General features: G+C 39.8%; 1 long non-coding RNA gene across 3 annotated transcripts in view; it reads right to left on the bottom strand.

Annotated features, from left to right (window-relative positions):
* Nucleotides 1-17,915, bottom strand: part of LOC103143084 (uncharacterized) — a 132,490-nt gene that overhangs the window by 48,629 nt on the left and 65,946 nt on the right. For all 3 annotated transcript variants that reach the window (XR_476752.2, XR_001663254.1, XR_001663250.1), the window contains one exon: nucleotides 16,687-16,746. This is a non-coding gene — a long non-coding RNA (uncharacterized LOC103143084). The remainder of the gene's footprint in view (nucleotides 1-16,686; nucleotides 16,747-17,915) is intronic.

The following is a 17,915-nucleotide window of genomic DNA, read 5'->3' as shown; positions in this document are numbered from 1 at the left end:
GTGTGTGTGTGTGTGCAGCTTTTAGTTACCATGGAGACTCTAGATGAAGACCAGTTGAGACAGAGGGAGGTTGACCAAGAAAGCCCACAGATTCCCTAGGCCAGTCCCCCTGCTGCTTAGTCGTGAATTGATGTGGCAGAAAGTGTTCTCATAATTTTTTCATTAAATATGAAATGGCAACTAAATACTTCTTGATACTTTCAGTGTTCAACTGGTTTCACCACAAATCTCATGAAGTCTTGTAGAGTCAGTGTAACTCAGAGCTTCTTTAGATTAAAGCAGAAGAACAAAACCACCTCAATATTAATTCTGTCAGTGAATTTATTCAGAATTTATGAACATATACATATAAATATTTAAAAGATTTATGCAACAGAAGCTTAGTTGAATCACCCTGGTCTATACTAACGCTAAATGTTTAGCAGTCAGCAGTGATGCCTCTGCGGATGTTTGTTCAAGTGAAGAAAGCAAAAAGTGTGTGTGCGTGTTCATCCGTGTGTGTGTGTGTGTGTGTGTGTGTGTGTGTGTGTGTGTGTGTGTGATTCTTTGGGCGCCAGCCATGTCAATCAGCCCCCTGCAGCGCAACTGCCCTTCACACTTCTGTTTATCTACTGCTGCTGAGGACTGGCAAGACTGATAAGAGTACATCACTCCCCGTCTCCCGCGCTCTCTCCCCGTCCCTCTGTCTGTCTCCGTCGCACGTATTAAGCACAGAATGCGCAGACCGTTAGCCGCCGCTTTCAGCCAGGTTCACCCGCAATGTGTTCCAGCCCGCTTACGGAGAACACTGCTGTCTGAAGCCTGACCCCGTCGCCGGCAGGCCCTTGATGTTTCCGGTTGCCCTCTGAATCCCAAAGTGTGTTCTGCAAAAATCAGAACTTAAATCTGTGTTCTTTGAGGATTTTTTTTTTTAGCTTGCCTCCAGTGGAAGTACTTGTGTGGATTTTTCAGAGAAAATTGTTGAAATCGTTCATCTTAGGGTCAAGGAGAGCCAGGTTTGTCCTTTCTTCAGTTTGCTTGATTAATCTCTATGTGAGCTTGAGTTGTTTCAGAAAGCTCCATACATCATAATCAAGGATCAGAAAAACATTTTCACTTGTCAGTGGCAACGTCGATCAACGCAGATCGTGCGAAGGCTTTTTATTTTCCCCCATTATCACCGAAAATGTTCCTTTATTCTGACTGATGCTGCGCTCACACAGCAGGTCCTGATGCTCAATTTCAATGTCCTTTTTTTTTTTCTTTACGTGGTTATTCATACTCCTAACGACACCTGACTGCAATGAGGCGTCTGTGTGAACGACCTCTTAGCGACTCGGATGCATAGAAGAAGAATGTTGACGAAGTCGCACAGCAGCGCAAAGTTTATGGAAGTAATAATTGATGGAGCTGCTTATGGACCAATGTTAAAGTTTATTCCGAAACGGGAGCAGACAGTACTGTAACAAGATAGTAACAACACGAAAGGAAGCTAATGAAAAGAAGCATTGTGGAGAATCGATTCAATTTCTGTCAGAAAGTCTGGATGAGCAGTCAGAGACGAGAGTGATCCGACTGTGATGTGATGCGCTTTAGTGACGGACGTCTTTTATAAGCTCATAATCATCATGATTCTCAGCCATTGTTTACGTCACGGGGCTTTTTTCTGATTTTTAATGTCTGACAACAGTGACGTAACAGTCGGATAAAACGCGACACGAGACTGCAGACTCTTTAAAAACAATCGGATACGCGTCTGAATTAGTTCCTGATATGGAGGTGACACAGATCAGAATTTTTTATTTATTTTTGGGTGGTAAAACTGCTCAAACTGTCATGAAAAAAGTTGAATTTAGGTCGCATTTGGGTAAGAAAACAAATAAGAAGATCGGGGTTGCATGAATGTAGCCCAGCTGCACATTTGCCTAGAGACTGTCCATCTTAACTGCAGCCACTGGTTAGATTTGTCAGCCACAATGTCACCTGGAATGAGGACGCCGAGACGAGCTTTTTGGCATGGATGCGTGGATATGCTGGGTGTTTCAGGAGTTTGCACGTAGGTGCGTGTGTGTGTGTGTGTGCGCGTGTGTGTGTGTGCGTGTGTGTGTGTGTGCAAGAGTGTTTGCGCACGGCGGGTTTGTGTGTGCGCAAACCATCTGTGTGTGTGTGTCCTCACTCAGTCAGCCAGCTGAGTCTGCAGTCAGTTTGCGTTTGACTGCGGGGCAAAAGCTCGAGCAAGAAATGAATTCTGACTCGCTGAGCGCCTCACATAAATTCCCTTTCTCATATCCCGACACAAAAAGACAACATATCTGCATCGCATTAGCCCTGGGACTCCTTTCTCATTCTGATGATGATTTAGGGATGTTGAGGTCTCTTCATGAACGACAGAAGCTGAGCTGGAGAGAAGCAGCGAAACAGGAAGGAGGAGGAGGAGGAAGAGAGAGACGATCAGACCAAATGGCTTTGGTAAGGCCTTTTGAAGGAAGAGATTGAAATTATGCTCAAGTTATATTTAGGTTGAGCAAGAAACACAGGGAAACAAAATCTATTGAATGACATTGTCCATAGAAAATGATCTGTAGAATATTTTTTCAACCTGCACCTACTGTACAGTACCTCATAAAAGCTTCGATTACTCCTTGAACAATTTTTCACTTCAATGCATTTTACGGGGAATTTCCTTGTCCTTCACAAATTGTGAAGTGAAATACATTCCACCTGATGTAAACCTCCATTCACGTTTCCCTTACTCTGTATTGGCAATGCCTCCACACAGCATAATGCTGCCACCACCGTGCTTCACATGATGCGTTCATGGCGATGCGTGGTGAACATTTTTTGCTGTTCAGTTTTTACCAATGTACTCTTAACAACATGTCTGGCTGGATGTGTTGCTATAGTTTAAAGTGCAGATAATTGTTTTGATTTGGTCATTTTAAATACACTTCATATCTCTTTTTGATCTTGAAAATGATCTTTTTTTTTCATAATTTTATGTTAAAATGATCTGTTCCAGTTAAATATTTTCACTTTAACAAGGCAGTTTAGATCCTTTCAAATCATTTTCTAATCAAAAAGGAATAATAAAAGTACATTTTAAATTGATTTGAACTTTTCATTTAGACCAACGGTTAAAGGTCCGTATGAGGACGGGTGTCGCGAATTAGCTACAAACCTTGTGATGAAGGCACCAGATTGTCTCAATGTCCATTTCCTGTATCTCTTCCTATCAAACAAACAATAAAAAAGTACACAGACTAAATTATGTGGAGGTAAAATTGATTACTTCTAAACGAGAAGCAGTGACTGAATACAAAAGCACACTACATGTTTCAGATTTTCAGAGGTAAAAAGAAAAAGTAAACAATGGATCATATTGGTTAAAGTTCACATAAAGCACTTCCTGTTTTAGTTTAAAATACACCAACATCTGTAGCTAAAACATGACAAAATGTACAAAAGCGCAAAGGGTATGAATGCTTTTTTAGGAACTGTAAACTAAGAGTTGTGGATTGCATCTTTTAACCTTGTTTATCTTCTCACTTAGACATTTTATTGCTGCGATTATGTTTTAAAACTATGTTTCTCTTGCGCACACACCGCTGTGATTCAACCTTGCAGACAAAAATGCTGAACAATGTTTTTGTTTTAATGAATTAAAAGACGCAGCCAAAGACATTTTTCACTTTAAAGTATTTCAGAACCTCAAAAGGCTCCGGGTCTTTTCATTTTCCCCTCTGGATGTTTGTCAGGCTAAAAGAGACAACCTCGCCTTCGTTCTGAACACGTTTACGTTTTATTTTGGAAAGTGGATGTAAAGTTGTAGGACGTGTTTGGGGGAGTTTTAATGTGACGTGATTTGTCTAAAATAAGCTTTGATTGAGGAGCTAAATGACTTTGACAGAAAAATAAAAGAAAAAGTCAGACAACTGAAAGATTTTAACAAGTCTCACCCTGACCAAACCAAAACAGACTGAAAAATGACTGAAAAAGTCCACAGGAGGAGACGTCCATATTAAACCCATTTACATTGGCTGATGGGGCGCAGGTGGAGGAAATAAAGACAATCATGGAGGGATAGTGGGGGGGGGAAGAAATAATACTTGGGTATGGAGACTACCTAAACAAGACAGGAACTAATAATATTTGGAGCCAAAGAAACTTTAAAATAAAGCAGGAAAAACAAGTCATGGTTCGATACTTCAGATTATTCTGCTTCAGTCATGAGAAATATGAAGCAAGACAGTAGAAAAGGTTGTTAGAACAGGTTTGTGTTTTTAAATTTCTCGACAAATGTAATTTTATTTACTATACTTTAACAACTGGTTGGTTGGGGGATGGGGGGGGGAAACTGCGGGCAACTTGACTGGAACAGCTTTTCTTTTTTTTTCTTAATAAACTAAATGATCAATGTCAGATAATTAGTTCATGTCTGTCTAGTTTCAAAATTAGTTTGATGATCATAAGCATTTAGGTGTGACTGAAAAGCAAAGACAGAAGGAATCTGCAGGAAGGCAGATTCTTTCTCGCAGCACTGTACCTAGATATCTATAGATAGATTTAGATTTTAGATTTAGATTGAATAATATTTGTGCTGAATAAGAAGTTAAGCTATTAAAATTCTACTCTGATTCTGACTACATGAGATTGTTCCTGTAATTGGAGATAAATTGGAGCCGTTTGCCGTTAAAAATGTGCAGAGGTGATTTTGGTAGAGTCTAAATGAGGATCTGACTGACGTGCTTCACTATTCATTTCATTTAGCTTTCACAGTGAAAACAAACTGTTATGTAATAAAAATATATATAACAAAAACACCACTTACACATGAGAATCAAATATGTGACTCCTATTTGTACCTCTAATTTGGTTATAAAACCATTTTAACCTTCTAAAAATATCCAAGCCTTAGAATGGACTTCATTTTCAGCACCCTCGTTATCCACATTTAAAACTTTGACCTTTCCATACTTGTAAAACAGCGAACCCAGGGCTCCAAACTGTGCTTTGCTGCATGTTGTCTCGTTATTATCCCCATGCCTCGGCCAGAATGGAGGAGTTGTCATTGGGAAAGGTTTTAACCTTCATTTAGAGCTCCAAGGATAGAGGTCCGTTAGACTGGGTGTTATCTGTGTGTGCGGATGTGTGTGTGTGTGTGGGTGGGGGTGTGTGTGTGTGTGTGTGTGTGTGTGTGTGGGGGGGGGGTTTCATGGTGTTGGAAAGGAGAGGGTAAGATGCAGGTGTGAACCTCTCATTATCGAGTGGCATGTGTCCTGTCACTCATTCATTGTTGCTGGCCATGTTCACATCTGCGCTTGTTCACATTACTCATCCTCTGTTTGCCCCACCTGACCTCTCTCTCTGACACATATTCACACACACACACACACACACGCATACGCACACATGTGAGTGTGCAGCTGAGAATACAGGCAGGCTCGGCCTCTATCACTACAATATTTATGTGTCTTTTGTTCCTGTGCATTCAACTTAGAAAAAGGGAAATTGTTTAACAGAATACAGCTTTTGCATAATTTACTGCTCTTTTCTGCTCATGCTCACCGATTCCCTTTCTTATTCTGTCCTGACAGCTGTAGCCATCTGCAATATGATGCGTATTAACATAATCAGTATTCAATTCCAAAAATAAATGAGATATTTAAGATTTTTGTTTGTGTTTATTTTGATGATTGTGGCCAGTTAATGAAAATCCAAGATTCAGTTTCACAGAAATATTTTGACATTGCACATTTCAACCTACTGAAAAGCAAGTCAGTGCACTTTACAGCGCAGCATATTGGGCAGATCGATCCAAAGCACCGATCATATCGATACTAAGTTGGTATCAGTATTGGATCAATACTGATAAGATTACTTTCCAACATGAAATTTTATGCTACCTCAGATAAGATTGTGTTTTGATTTGCCACCAAAACATTTTCTTGCACTATATTTTAGGAAAATTTACACAAATCGTGTTAGCGTGGCATTCAAAGTTTTTTGTAGATGCCTATAAAGTTTGTCCAAATTCTGTTATAGTTTGAACAAAATAATCCAAAGGGGCAAAAAACACTTATATGTCAGAGGTTTGATGATATATCAAGCTTCAATAAAAAGTATCGTATCACTTTCAGAATCGGTATCGGCAATAAGAGCCTTATTTACTTGGATCGTTACCAAAATATACAGTATCACACACCTCTGCTTTGCCTAACATCCCTTTCGGGGCTGATGTATAAGTTCATTTTGATATGATTTTTTTTCCTTCCACTCAACTTTCTATTAATATGCGTGGATACGGCCAGCTGTTTTTACTAATGACCTCTGGTGGCTTATCCATTATGAGGATTGTGCCAAAAACCATAAAGTCAGCAGTTTATTCAATGAGTTTGTAGGCCATTGCAAATCATTTCTGTAGGAAAAACACTTTCTTTTAGTTTTGTATAATCACATTTTCAGAAAAACTGAATTTGAGTGCTGACAACGGGAAAATGACGCAGAACCCAACAGAACAACGTCTTCCTTCAATAATAAAAACTCCTAGGAGCCAGAAGTCGTGGATGCAGAAATCAACAGGGACTGTGTTTTTATTCCAGTGGTGGAAGGTGGGAATCCTCTCCGTGTACAAGTTCTCTGTGTACTTAAGTTGTGGATTTAGGGGAGGGAAAAGTGGGTGTTGGTGTGCGATGCGGTGGCGGTGGGGGCTTTTCGCACTGGGCTATGCTGTGTGCATCATTTCATGGGTGACAGAAATTGGAGCATCCCCAGAGGATAACTCCTTCTGCTCTGGAAAGCCAGCGGATAGAAAGACTTTGGGGACTCGGAGAGTTAAAGAAATGGAGTGAGAGAAGAGGGTCCTGCCATCACACGGGATGGATCAAACCACAGCTGGGTGGTTTCATTCGTCCCTCGCCTCCCACTCTTCACATCCGACCCTTCGTCTCGTTCAAGCGCCTCCCTCCATGTCTTGCTGCTTTCTGTCAGAAACCGTGTGGAACATGGAGGACCGCAACGTTTTCCCAGAGTCCCGCCTGCTGATCATGTCTCATCGACAATGCATGACTTAAGCACTTAGAAACTCTAATAAAAGACATCTCACATCTAAATCTTTGAAATATAAAAATTTCTTGCTCTGCTAACACGTTATAATTAGAGAGGACTTCCAATCTCCTTTATGTTAGCTCAAATACAGATTCAGAAAATGACAGTCATTACATAATCATGCTGTTGGGATTTGAATACAGAAATCTGATTTTGTGTTGATGGGTAGTATTCTACTTTTTATCTTTTCTGAAGGTGACTGGAACAGTTTTCCTGTCGCACTTCAAATCAAAGCTAATCGTAGCATGCTAACGACCTAAACATGCTAGTTTACTAACATGTCAATGGTATTAGGAGGACACTAAAGATGGGAAGATTACCTTTACAAATAACAAATGAAGACCTCTACTCAGGCAGCTCCATCTATTTGCATTGAGCAAATCACAAAATCAAACAGTTCAAAGTCAAATTTTTCCATGATTTGCTCTGAAAATACTGAAAAAAATCTGATTATTTTTTTCTTCCTATTGTTTCTTTTTATTTTCAGCTTCTTGAAAATAACTTTGATATATTAACTTATAATGTCAACATTTTCTGTTTAAATCAATACTTCTGCCTTGAATGAAGTAACATGGTGAACATTTTTTTTTTCTCTTATATGTTGTAGTCCTTGGAATACAAATCGGGAGCCTATCAAAGTTGGCGTTACAGATCAGAACCAATAAAGAACCAGGAAAAGGCAGCAGCATCGAGAGACTCGTAGACTGTCAGGTGGATTAAAATGAATCTGAGGGGCAAATTATTACAACCATCTGCTCATAAAAGTGACTCTTTCAAATTATTTTTCCACTAATGAAAAAGTTGGAAAACAAAAACAAATGCAGTCAAACCGAACTGGATTATGCTGCATCATACACAGCATATTACAATATTTGTATTGTATGTCATTCAACTGGGTTTCAAATTTAAAACCAGTAACATGTCAGAAACGTGTAAGACTAACAACCTTAACGAATGTAGCAACGCATGGGTTGTCAGGTGATACAATGTCAAGGAGAATTATTGTCTGGCAATAAATATAGAATAAAACCACAATAGATGCAAAAGCATGAGCCTGCTAGCTAGTTTTTCTCCTCCCTCGGTTTCCACTACAGGAACCAGAACCAATGTCCTTTTGCTAGCTAGCTAGTGCTGTACTAGCAGCTAGTTGCCACTAGCTTCAACCACCTTGAGTCGCATAACAAACATGACTCAAACATTTGCCTGACAGAAAAATCCCACAAGACAAAAAAGCCTGGCCATCAGAACATGTAAGACCTGTGATTAACTTACCTTTAAAAAAATAGATATATTTTTAGATCTACATCATGAATCTAAGACTTTTTAAGGCGGTGCGAACAAGCTATTTTTTAAATCGTATGTATAGCACTCCTTGATTTTAGCCTTTTTGAAGCTCCATTCGTTGGATATCAGTGTGCTCGTTCCAAACTGTAAGTACAGGAGACCAAACTCAAGGCCAGAAAACTCCACATGACCACCAGCCTATGGCTATATTTCAATCAGCGCTGTTACCCCCACCTCCTACGCTTCCTGCTCCATGTTCTCCTATTTTTTTCCATGCAGAGAAGGCGGAGGGCGGAGAGAGAGTGAGAGAGAGAGAGATCAGACCACACATACAGATCCAGGCCTCCACCCCCAGCCTCCAGTTCCCCCGCCATCTGTGCACGTCCCTCTGCCTGCAACTCCACAACAACAAGGCCCTGAACCTCTGCCGAGGAGTCAATCCATCACCGGAGAGAGGGAGAGCGGGAGACGGAGAGAGGAAGTAAAAGCAGAGAACGGATGGGTGAAGGTGAAGGGTGGCGAAGAGAGGGAGTAAAAAAAAAAAAGGAAAGAAAAAAGGGAAGAGGTGAGGAAAAGCGAAAGTGAGATGCCATGAAACTTAATCATAGAAAGGGTCGTGTCGGGCAGAGGAGGGGAACAGATTAAATTAGCATAGCATTAGATATGGAAAATGATCTCTGTCAAAATCATCCGCTGCACAATTATAATATGTTAATTACTTATTTCATTAAGGAAGTTTATTATGGCCGCGCAGATGAAATCATGCAGGCCAAAGACACCTGGAGGAAAAGCACTGATGCCTGAATCTCTCTCTCTCTTTCTCTCTCTCTTTTTTCTTCTTCTTCCCTCGTTCCCGTCACTTCTCCGTCTCATCTGCCTCTCTTGCCCCCTCCACAATGCCCCCCACCACCTTCATTCCTTCACGTCTCTCTTTGTTCCTCACTACATAACTTACGGTGTCGCATTCTCAAACTCTGTGTTTAATATTCACAGAGATCGCCGTGGCGACCATCAAGAGAAGAGGTTTGATGTTTACTGTCATCTGTCTTGTGGTCCATGCAGTAAAAAAAAAAAAAGAAAAAAACGTGCATATAAATAATCTGCATGCAAGAAGAGCCATATGCGCACACGTGGATTCTGCAGAAACAATTATGGAGACTCTTTACGGAGCGTCGTTTTCCTCAAAATCACATTTCTCTTTCTGCTTCGAAAGGTTTTGTTACGACTGTGAGTAATTTAGTTGTTCTCTTTAGAGATAAAGCTGGGGCCAATTTTACATGAACTAAAACAAAAAGAATGTTCGGTTGCATCCTTTTTGAATATACACCAGGTTATTTTGTGTTTCACTCGGTATTTACAGCATGTTCATGTTTTTTTTGGACATATTCCGCTGATAGGACAACCACAACTCACTGGAAGGAGCACACATCTCTTCTGATTTTGCAATGCTGAAGGATTCACTGGAAAGTGTTCTTCCAGTGAGATGAATGTGTGGGTTTCCCTTCCAGACCTGTTGCCTCCACTCATATGAACGGACAAAAATAGATGAGGAAGAACTCCTACCTCTTACTTCATTTGCTCCTGCAACAATACTGTATTATACAAGGAGAGAAAGTTCTTTGCGCCCATCATAAAATAGTGACTACCAACGATGGCAAAGAATGCATCACGGTCTTGCATCTTGTAAGTGTTTTTATTTCTACTTTTTTTTTTTTATCAGCACAAAATGTTAAGAAATTATTGCATTTTTTACACCTGATATGACTGCACTAATCATTTGGAGGATGTGAAAATGAGCTGGTTAGCAAATACAATCTGATGTCTTGATGCACACATGTAATTACGAACATTACATAAAACTTATTTATACTGAATTTACTTTTAGATAACTGATGTCTTAGTTCCGTGAGACATTTAAGGCCAGAACGACATGTTGTGGTCATGGTGTGCTGCCAGGCAAGTCCAAACAGTGGTCTTTAATTTTTGTCGCTTGACTTGTGCAGCTTTATTGAGGTTTGTTTTCCACAAACGTGACTTCGGATCTTCAAAAACAAAATTTTCCCAAACCTCCAAGCACAAGCAATTGTTACAGACAAACAGATTTGTGGGGTAATGTAATTTAGAAATGAACCGAGAAATCATCTGTTGACAGTAATCAGCTAATTTCTAAGTTCCTTGGTCTTGAAAGGCGACCCATTGGGCAGAAACTCAAAATTTCTACCTATTTTTTCCCCACTAACACCATTTGTTAGAGTGATCGAGTTTCACCAATGATGCTCTTCAGTGCGGATGCTGTCACTGAGTTATGGAGAGAAACAATGTCACCCATTTTCAGTATCAATCTGGTTCAGGTTTAATAATTATAGTATTTTGCGCTTTCTGATGATCAGCGTATGCTTGTACGTTGTTTCTATGTCAGGTTTGTGCATTGTACCAAGCACACCTTTAGTAGATCAGGCCCTGAGACTTTCAGCAAACACGTGGAAGGCTGAACAGAGTTCAGGAAAGTTGCTCTGTTTTATCCGCTTAAATTTTATATCTGTTATGGAACTTGCTTGATTTGGAAATGTTGCCAGCCTTTAAGACGTCCAGAAGAACATTCTCAACATAAAACACTCAAAGAGTGTGTTTTTATCGATGCTCCGGTTTTATTGATGCACTAAGAGCTAACACGAGATACTAAAAACGGTTTAAAGTTTCATGTCTGTAATAATTTTGCCTTTGTTTTCAGAAATATCAGTAGAGCCGGTTTTAAAGTGACTGCTTTCCTCAAACGTGGCCTGGCGTTGCCTCCGGTCTCACCTTAAATAGGAGTTGTAGCCGTCACAGCAGGAGGGCTGCGAAAATATTTGGAATGCTGAAACGTGTAAGACTGAAAAAAAAAAAAACAGGCACTAAAAAGCAGCCATCAAATTCAAGGTTTATGCTATGTTAAAACAACATGAAAAGAGCTCTGTGTATCTGATCGAGTATGGAGTATTGATTATTAAAAGCTTGACTTTTTGTGCTGCTCTGGGCGGATTGCTTCAGTCGAAATGATCACTGATCAGACCAGATTATAGTTTGAAGATATAAATTTGCACAACTTTATTAAAGTGTCCTTGGTGAACATTTCAATCGAAGTACACCACAGATGTCCAAACCTTTTGTCCCGTGGGCCAAAATCGTCACATCGAAAGTCCTGGAAGGCCTCAATAATGAAAAATTACTTTTTCTACTTTGTCTACAAGAACAGGATTTTAACATTTTATGCTCTGTTTGGTTTTTGTTAGTTTTATAAGTCAATAAAATGCAGATTTGGTTGCACCCGTGTCTGATTTTGAATAAAAGTTGATGGATATTTGTTGTTCTATTTACTATAGAATCCAAAAGAGAGCAAAAACAATATTATTAATAAAATACTTTGTGTTGTACCTAAAGTTTTTCATCTCAAAAGACTGTCAGTAAGTAACTGCAGCAACTTGACTTGAACTACCCCATGTTGTCTAAACACATTTTAAACTACAGTGCGCAACTTCTTGCAACTTCTATTTTGTTTAATCTACTGGCTGCATTTTTCTCCGGTAAAAGAGCCCAAACGGAATATTTTCACTGCTGTTCTCATTCCTGAGATCCCAAATTAGTCACAAAACGGATCTGTGCTTAGCGTATCACTCATTTTAATAAGTAAATCCATTAAATTGTAATTGGTTTGTAACTGATGAGGCTATTGCACCCATTTGTTGAAATCCCATCTATTTCCCCCATATTGTTTTACATATTTTAGGTTTCCATGTTTTCAGTTTAGCAGTTGCTCTCCAGCACGGGACGCCGGGGCAATTTGCATTTGCTTCCAGTTCTGCTTTCTGGCTTCCTGGCTCGCTGCCTTTCTGGCTCGTCAGCACCGGTTGGACAGACAGACAATGATGATGACAGTCATCAGGGATGAAGCAGCCTTCCACCTGTCCATCTGACCATAGGAGTGCAACAAACAGGTGCTGAAAAATCAAGAATTAGCAGGAGGGTTTGTGTGGTGTGGAAAGCGGATGATCACAGATGATAACAAAAAGAAATTCTTACAGTTTTCCGGCTGTGCTGTACTTTTTTCTTTCTTTTTAGGTTTTCCTGAATAAAATTCAAGATGGTGGGGATTCATGTTTAAAAATTGTTGGGGGAAAAAAAAATCATTCTGTACTTTAAAAATGCCCAAAATTCATTTCACCACAACAATTGAACGCCCGAGGTTAGGGGGATCATGTTTTAATATTTCAAACACCAAACATACCTTAACATGCATTCATGTGGACAGTGGAAACAGTCTTAGCGTCAGAAGATAATACGAACAGTGTCGCTTGCTTTCTTGGGGGTACAGCCAATCAGCCCCAAAGGAAAATAAATGGTGCCTTTGCAAACGTCAGCTCATAATGTGTCGAGTGGTACTGCGCCTCCGTGTTTCAGCTTCCCAATATTTAAGTTTTTCTCTATGGAAAATATTATCTAGAATAGGCAAGTTTTCCACAAATAATTTGGAGTTGCATTCCACAGGAAAATCCATGAATATGTGAATGGGTGAATACTGAAATGCCAACAGATGGGGGATCGTCTCTGGTTAACTCTCTACCCAATGAGCCTTAGGTAAAGATATGTTGTGCCACGGCATTATGTGTCATTGTCGGCTTAAGTGTTCATAAATGTCTTATGAGTCAAATATTTTACAAAGCTAAGCGGTTTACAAAGGTCCTTCACAGGTCAGAGGTAATCCTAACCTCTGACCTTTGGAATAATGTGAGACATCACAACGAGAAGGTCCTAATGTGTCCTGTTGGACGTTTTGGTGACAGATTGACACAATAAATGTGAAGATAAAAGATAAGGATTAAAAGCCTCTTTTACAAAAAAAAATATATACATACATATATATTTTTACTGTATAATTGTGGGGTAAAGGTCCGTAAACAAATAAATGGTTTACCTTAAAGCATACTCATGTGTTAAAGTGGTCTAGTCAAAGTCTGGACCTACACTAAATCCAGCAGAGAAATACTTTTGATGTCTCTTCAATCAGTCTGACTGAAATTGAGAGTTTTAGGAAAGAAAAATGGGCTCAAGTTTTCAAAGCTGATAGAGACATACCCAGAAAGACTTGCAGCAACTCAAGAACCTGGCATACGCACATGACCCTTTGAAGATTTTTCTTTCTAAGTAAAGAAAAAACTCTTACATGTTCAAATTATGCACAGTCTGTGTTCATACATCGTTTAAATTCTAACTGAAAGACACCGACGTGGTTCTAACTTGACCAAAATGTGAGAAATTTGAACGGGACTGAATACTTTTGCAAAACACTGCCTGGCTTCAGGATGACACGTTTAATCTGAGGCTTTCATAAACTCCCTCAGATCATAAATATACAAACTCTGATCTCTGAAAACCCACCATGGACAGTTGTTAGGATCTTTTTTTTTTTTGATGCACAAAACTTTTAATTTCAAAAAGTAAGTTAGTCTCTGCACAAATCAAGGGCGGAAAAAATCTCCCATCAAGTGAGAAGTGGTTCTGTGTTGCTTTTAAATGAAGCAAGCTGATTTCAAAGTAAATTTCTAAATAGGAAAATATGCATATCACACGTTCATTTTTCTAAATACAGCTGTTAGATCCCTGATTTAGTGATTCACTAATGGATTTAAATGCAGGATGTAAAAAAATATGATATAAAACACTACAGGAAGATCAAAGAGAGCTTTTAAAAAGCTATAACATCGGATGCATGTACAGTAAGCAGCTGGAGGCCAGGAAAAAAAAAAATCAGACATTTAACATCCCTCCGATGATTCCCAAATGTTCAAAACATCTTTGCTGTTTAACATGTTTAGCATTTTAACTTCAAAAATCCCCCGGCGCCTCTCACATCGGCCCCAGGATCTTCAAGCAAAAAAGATAAAAAAATAAAAAAATAAATTGTATTGATCGCAAAAGTGAGAGCACTTGCTGAAGATAAATACAAGAGAAAAAGAAAAGGAGATGAGAGGGAAGAAAATCAGGAGATATACACTGCAAAAACAGAGACACAAAAAAAAAAGAGATAGACGGAGACAGGCCAAATAAACCAGGGGCGATTTTTAGTATCTGGGTCTCTGTTCTGTAAGAAACACAAGAAGGGAAGGGAGGGAGGAAAAGAGAGGAGAAAAGTGGAGGAGAGCAAAAATATCTTTGGAAGTGTGTACAAAGAGAATGAAGGCACACACACATACTCACACATACTCACACACACACACACACACACACCCAAAGGCCGGGGTCACAGTCTGAACGCTGGAGCGGCGCAGCGGGCCCGGCGGCTACGCAGGAACACCTCGCTCTGCCTTTAATATCGCCTGCCCACCGCACAGATTTCAAAACAGATAGTCCAAAACAAAATAAAAAAGAGAGAGAGAAAGAAAGAAACAAAATAAAGGGAAAAATCAACGCCCCCAAACTCGCTCACACGCCGTTCTCAAACAGCCTCCGCCGTGAACATAAACTCCACAGCCCCCATGCAGATGCAGCGCAGCCTTGTTAGGTCGAGCTCAGAGGGTGGGAACGGGTAAATTCAACAACAATTGCGGCCTCTGGGGATCCGCCGCGCAATCTCACAGACACGCTAAACTCTCCCTCTCTCTCTCTCTCTCTCTCTCTCCCGCATCACGCTCGCCCCCGTCTCAATCGCCCCTCCGTACGCGCACACGGTTAGAGAGCAAGAAGGGAAAGGTAAGCTTTTCTCACAGCTTCATGCATAATTCTGCCTCACGGTGCCAAGCCAGGGTGCTGTGATGTGTGTGCGTGTGTGTGTGTGCTCTTCTTCTTCTTCTTCTTCTTCTTCTTCTTCTTCTTGTTTTTGTTGTTGTTGTGTGTGTGTGTTTATTTTTGTGTTTCTGTTTTTAAGGCCACAAGGTACGGCGATGACGAGATGCTGGAGTTGGAGTCCGGGCAACAGCTTTGCTTTCAATCAGGACATTTATGAGGGGTTGAATCATTTATGTACCCGGCGTCCCGAGCGCATGACAGATCCCTTGGAAACACAAATTATCATGTAGACTCGCAACAAACACTGTGTAATTACATCATGGCCTGTCAAGAGGCATTAAGGAATCTTCTCCCTTATCTCCAAAGTAATGAGACGCTAATGCAGCTATATGACACAGTCACTGGCATTTAAAAAAGAAAAAAAAAATCCACTGCCACCAAATAATTACAAAACTCCACCATTTTTGCTGCTTTAATTTCTATAAAGGACTTTTAGAAACAAATGTCTTTGCAGCAACTTTGCCTTACTTTACTTGTGTGTTTCTAAGTGCTTTTCGAACTCTACAGTGCCTTGCTAAAGTATTTACTATGTTTGTTTAATTTTATCTTATTGGAGTTTTTTCTGTGATAAACCAACATGAAGGTCATAATTGGAGGAAAGGTAAGTAGTTTTGAAAACTTTTTACCTTGTTTTTGCATTCAGATTATTTACTTTGATACAACTAAAAAAAAAAAAATCCAGTACATTTAATTACCTGTAAAAGTTACCTAATAATTTAGTAGAGTCCAACGATAAAAGGCCTCCCAGGTGTGTTAGGCCTTGTACACACCCAGCCGGGTCTTAATAAAAATGAATATCTCTGCCATTTTGGTTTAAAAGGCAATGTTGTACACATGAGAATGGTTTCACAAATGTTTTCATAGACATGAACCCTCACAAATCCAACCCTGAGCGTTGTTTTAAACATGCCAAACCCATAGGGGGCGGTGTAGCCCAAAGCTAAAGACTACATCGGCCAATCAGAATGCTTCAAAACAACCACAGCTTCCTGTTAGGAATTAAACATGGTGCCAGGAGGTTCATCAGTGTAGACAGACATACAAAAGGTAGAAATACTTTTAAATATCTTATTAGAATAGAACGTTAATAAAACACAAGACAATGTTGATTAGAAATTATGTCAAAACAAGTATGTGGACATGTTGGTGCATCATTTGTTGCAGCCTGTAATGCACAGGGCCCTAAACCTCTGTTTTCTCATGTACACATGCAACTACAGAGTTGTTTAATGTCTCCACTTAGTTGGAGTTTTTATAAATAATCATTTGCAGTAATATCAAATTGTGTTTTTGTGTGGATGAGAAGCTGAAACGCATAAAAATTTGTTTCTAGGCCTGAGAGGGCATTAGAATATGAACATGAGCCAAAGAGCATCATCAGGACCAAGAGGAACCCCACATAGGTCAGGAGTTAAATATAGGGAAAGGTTATGGCAAAATTTGAAAATCACCCCGTTCAACCCATCGTTAAAAAAATATGAAAGAGCTCAAACTCACCAAGACCCTGCTGTCCAACTGAACTGGAACGTGCTCAAGTTTATTCTGGCTGAACTTGAACTAGGACACAAAGAAGAAAAGGCAAACATTTCAGTGCTTGGATGTGCAAAGCTTGTAGAGACATACCTCAAAAGACTTGGAGCTGTAATTGCAACAAAAGGTAGTAATAATGGCTGTTTCCTCATGGGGTCAAACACATGCTTACCACACTTCTCATAAAATCCAAATAAAATTTAATAAGAGGAAAAGTTGAAAGGGCATACATATTTTTTCAAAGCACTTCAAGTTGCTTTTAAATTGCAAAGCTAAACAGGTTGAAATGAGATGGTGTTCTTGCATCGGTTAGCACTACGGTTGATCCATCAGGCGTCCGTCTATTCACAGAGGTCTCTTTAGGAGCAGACTGCTCAGGGCTGTTTGCCTTCGCCAAGTAAACGTGAGCGAAATTGGGAGGGCCTTAGGCCTTAATGGCACTGCCCCCTCCCCACCAACCTACTCCTGGCCTGCTATCCTTAAATCTGCAGGGAATAAAGAGTGCTGTTAAACCAAACTGGAAGACAAATGGTTTTGTTCAATGGGAAGCCGCCTCCATAAATCCCCACTTAATGCGGCGGAGGAAGGATGAAGCAGAAACAGGTGAATTCGCCGCAGTGAGGGAAGCCATTCATTACTTCTCAGGAGAAGCGGAGAACAGGAGGAGAAAAGGCCAGGATGATGAACAGATGGATGTACGATAGGAGAGAGGACAGGATGGGGAGGACAGGTGCTGCTCTTCCAAAATGCAGGCCACTAATGGTCGACGGTGTTCAAGCACAGAAATCTGATGAAAATGTATATCTGTTATTATCCAATAATATCTGTTATTATCCAATAACAGATATACAAGAAGATGTGTGTCTCAACTCATACAACTTCATGAGTAAGGCATCATATCAGGGCGATTGTAGATGGAAACAAAAGGACTAAATTTCCACCAAAAATCTGAAATTTTCTAGAAAAAACATGGAACTTTGAGTTAGAAAAGTCCAAAGTTCCATGTTTTTTTTCTAGAAAATTTCTAAGATTAATATAAAAAAATTCTAGGTTACCCCCAACTTCTCAAACTCAGAAATTGTCTTTATTTCTATAAAAATTCTGAGATGAATCTCAAAATTTGAGTTTTCTCTAACAAATTTTCAACTTTTCAAAATCAGAAATTTCCCTGCTTTTTCTAGAAAACTTCCCCAAAT

Source organism: Poecilia formosa, unplaced genomic scaffold (assembly GCF_000485575.1).
Source record: "Poecilia formosa unplaced genomic scaffold, Poecilia_formosa-5.1.2 Scaffold0, whole genome shotgun sequence".
Lineage (NCBI taxonomy): Eukaryota > Metazoa > Chordata > Actinopteri > Cyprinodontiformes > Poeciliidae > Poecilia > Poecilia formosa.
This window is presented reverse-complemented; position numbering and strand designations above follow the sequence as displayed.